This window comes from Hipposideros armiger, unplaced genomic scaffold (genome assembly GCF_001890085.2).
Source record: "Hipposideros armiger isolate ML-2016 unplaced genomic scaffold, ASM189008v1 scaffold_1053, whole genome shotgun sequence".
Classification (NCBI taxonomy): domain Eukaryota; kingdom Metazoa; phylum Chordata; class Mammalia; order Chiroptera; family Hipposideridae; genus Hipposideros; species Hipposideros armiger.
This window is the reverse complement of record NW_017732403.1, coordinates 197713-201463: the sequence shown is the minus strand read 5'-3', so window position 1 is coordinate 201463 and position 3751 is coordinate 197713. Positions and strand designations below refer to the sequence as shown.

Genomic DNA, 3751 nt, shown 5'->3' with positions numbered 1-3751 from the left:
TGTGCCTCAGTTTCTTTGTATGCTAATGCAGCTGTTGTTATCTATTTTATAGATGACGTAAGAACCAAATAAGACATCAAGTTCTTAGGACAGTGCCTGGAACATAGTTAGTCCTCAAGAAACATAGTTTTTTAGTTTTTGTATTAGGATGCAGAGATTTTGCGCAGGACTACACATAACCTTCAACAGCCAATGAACTTTAGTTCAAATGAACAAAGAGTAGTAAAAGTCGAAGAAATAAGTTGTAACACAAAGAGGGCAGGAGCTGAGAAAGGTTACTGGGAGGATATTTCTGAGCCTGTGGGTGGAGAAGTTAGTGACCACAGTGCTGGAAGTCCAAGGCTGGAGGAGGAAATCTCCAAAAGACAGGTTCTCTGGACCCTCTTGGTATTGGAGGGGATGGGAACCACGTGACCGAGCGCCACGAACACAGCCGCGAGCAGGTGGCACCGGGCCCTTGGGCAGGAACCACTGGCGGGGGGCGGGGGGGGGCAGGTGGAGAGGGTGACGCTCACCACCGGTAGCAGCGTGGGCGGCTCCGCATTCCCGAGTCCCGCGCCCGGCCCGGCACCGCTACCACACCGCGGCCCTGTTACCATGGGGACGGGTCACCTGACAGGCTGTCGCGCGCCTGCGCGGGTGCAAGGCGGGGGCGGCGCCATGACGCGACTCGAGGGCGGTCTTGGGGTGCGCGCCGCTTTTCTCCCTTCGGGTCTCGGAAGTCCGTACCAGTGACCGGAGGCGGCGGGGGCAGCGAGCTGTTTTCTGCGGTCTAGGTAAGCAACCCTGGAGAGGGAGAGGGACGCTCAGGCTGCGTCCCGGCGCGGGGACCAGGAGCCGAGGCGTGGGGACCCTGGTCACCAAGCGGAGAGCGTGTCGGTTTCAACGGTTTTCGGGAGGCGGCGGCGGCGACGCCCTCTCCTCGGTGGGTTCCGCGCCGCTCCGTGCGCCCTGCGGGGCCCGGGGTGAAAGTTGGCGGGAGCGGCGCGCTCTACCTGCCCGCGCGCGACCCTGTGGGCGTCGTGGTCCCGCCCGCGCCGGCGGTGGCGGGTGGGGGACGGGGCTGGGGACGGAGCCTGAGGCCGGGCCGCCGCCGTCAGCCCCGCCTCAGCTCTCGGACTCCTGCTCCTTCCGACCCTTTTTGTTCCTGTTGGATGAGCTCCTCAGAGACCAGGAGCAGAACGGGCCCGCCGGCCACGGTGCGTGGGCGCTCCGCGTTCCTGGGGGCTGTGCTTACTAATCACCTTCCTTGGTGGCACAATCGCAACGTCCGGGATTTGGAAAGGGTGGGGGGGTGTTTGTTGAGTGGGCGAAGCCTTGACTTTCTGGAAGGGGGGTGGGGTGGGGGGGCGGTGCTCCGTGCTTGTTTCTGGAGAAGTTGGAGGGAAGGGAGAAACGTTTCCAGTAGGGTGTGTTCAGAAGGAAATATCCCCTGAGATCTCGTGACTCAGGGCTTTCGTTTCAGGATTTCCTGGTAATGATGGGAAAGTGAAGGCATATGGACGTAAAAAGTTTTCCTTTTCACTAAAGTGGAATTATTTAATCATGGAGTTTTCTAATGTGCCAGTTTTTGAAAGGGATTTCTAGGTTTCCCTAGTCTGTATATATTATCTGCCTGCACATTTACTGTTATTTTTCCCATTATGTAAGTCCATTACCCAGAAAGTACATTTGGTTCACCAAACTCTTAACATGAACTTGCTTCAAAGAAAATAACAATTGAGTAAAAAGGAAAATCACACTGAATACCAGCTACAGGCTGTTAGCTTTATCTCACATATGTATCATTAATTCAAACTCAAATTTGTCCAGTGTTTAGTTTTTCTATTTGAGGTTGAGAGCAAACAGTAAAAACATGTTTTTTTTTAATTTTCTGCTACCAACTTAGTTCTACAGACTTTTGTGCCCCAAATAGTACATTGATACAAATGATAGATCAAATTGTTTGTGCCACAGAATAAAAATAAAGAGGTGAAATATCTTTTAAAGGGTTCAGGAAGTAGTCACTACATTAATCTAAAAATCACTTTGGCAACATTAATTTTAGTTATGTTTGTGCAAGGAGAGGAAGAATTTACTAATAGTTGGCATTCGAATGCACTATTCAATAAAAAACACTTCCTTAAATTGAGCATGACGTAACTATTTTTTTCCTGTTTTGCCAGACTTAAGTCCCTTTTTTAGGTAGCCAAGAGTTTCTAAAATGAAAGATCCCTCAAACAACTTAAAAAACAAAAATTCCAATGTCTAGTAGTAGTTACATTAGCACTTACTAATTTCTTTCTAAGTGCTGCAAACATTTTTGTCGTACACTTATTTTTTGAGGCAGTAACCAGTAATGGTTCAAAATTTAAGCAGTAAAAAAGGTTTATAGTATAGTCTCCTTCTTTCTACGTTCTCCAGCCAACCATATTCCCTTCTTGTACAAGCCAGCTGTTTCACATTTCTTAGGTATCCATCCAGGGATATTTTATACCTATACAAACAAATATACATATAAGTATTTCCACCTTTTCCTTTTTTTCCACTTTTTTATTGAGGTAAAATACACATAACATAAAGTTTACCATTTTAACCATTTTAAGTACAGTTCAGTGGTATTAAGTACATAGACATTGTGCAACCATCACCACTACCATCCATCCCCCGGAACTCTTCATCTTGTAAAATTGAAACACTATTCCCATTAAACAGTAACTCCCCATTCTCCTCCCCACGCTCCTGGCAACCACCATTCTACTTTGTGTCTTTATGATGTTGACTAAGTACCTCGTATAAGTTAAATCATACAGTATTTGTCTCTTTGTGATTGGTTTCTTTCACTCACTATAATGTCCTCAAGATTCATCCACATTGTAGCATATTGCAGAGTTTTCTACCATTTTAAGGCTGAATAATATTTCATTGTATGTACAGAGGGTGCCAAAAAAAGTATACACATTTTAAGAAGGGAAAACTATTCAAATTGTAATAATATATACCAGTAACAAAAGATGAATACAAGTCACGTTTGACTTCTGCAATTACAAGAGGTGCTCAGAGTGGTTGCCATCAGCATCCACACACTTCTGATTACAGTGAACTACTACTTGAGCAATGCTGACCAAAGTGTCCACTTATATACATTTTTTGGCACCCCGGTATATACTGCATTTTGCTTATCCATTCATCTGTCCATGGACACTTGGGTTGCTTCCACATTTGAGCAGTTGTGAATAATACTGCTATGAATGTAAGTATACAAATATTCTCTTGCAGACCCAGTTTTCAATTCTTTTATACCCAGAAGTGGAATTGCTAGATCATATGGCAATTCTGTTTTTAATTTAAAATTTTTTTTTTTTTTAAGATTTTTATTGGGGAATTGGGGGGATGGGAACAGCGCTGGGGAATTGGGGAAGGGGAACAGGTAAGTTGCTGTCGTTTTGGTCTTCAGTCTAGTTGTGGAGGACGTTGCTTCACTGGCCCAAGTTGCACCATCATTGCGCTCTTCCCGGGCGAGGCAGATCAGTCACCGGCTTCTGGATGGCTGCTCACGGTGGCTGCTGGCCGCTCACACTGGTTGCTGGCTACATACGGTAGCCCATGGCAACCCACTGCAGCAGGGGCTGCAGCCTACGCCGTCGTTTGCAGCCTACACCGTCGTCGGCGACTCACAGCAGCCCAGCTCCAGGTTGAACTGTTGTTCAGTATCTTAGCTGTGGAGGGCAGTGTCACTGGCCCTCATATGTGGGATCTGAACCGGGGCCCT

General features: G+C 47.1%; 1 protein-coding gene across 2 annotated transcripts in view; it reads left to right on the top strand.

Moving 5' to 3' along the window:
* Positions 1 to 655: 655 nt before the first annotated feature.
* SDCBP (syndecan binding protein) overlaps positions 656 to 3751 on the top strand; it is a 37862-nt gene continuing 34766 nt past the window's right edge. The window contains exon 1 of one of the 2 annotated variants that reach the window (XM_019631905.1): positions 656 to 776. The gene's annotated coding sequence lies outside the window, so the exon portion shown is untranslated. The remainder of the gene's footprint in view (positions 777 to 3751) is intronic. The other variant, XM_019631906.1, reaches the window with a different exon arrangement.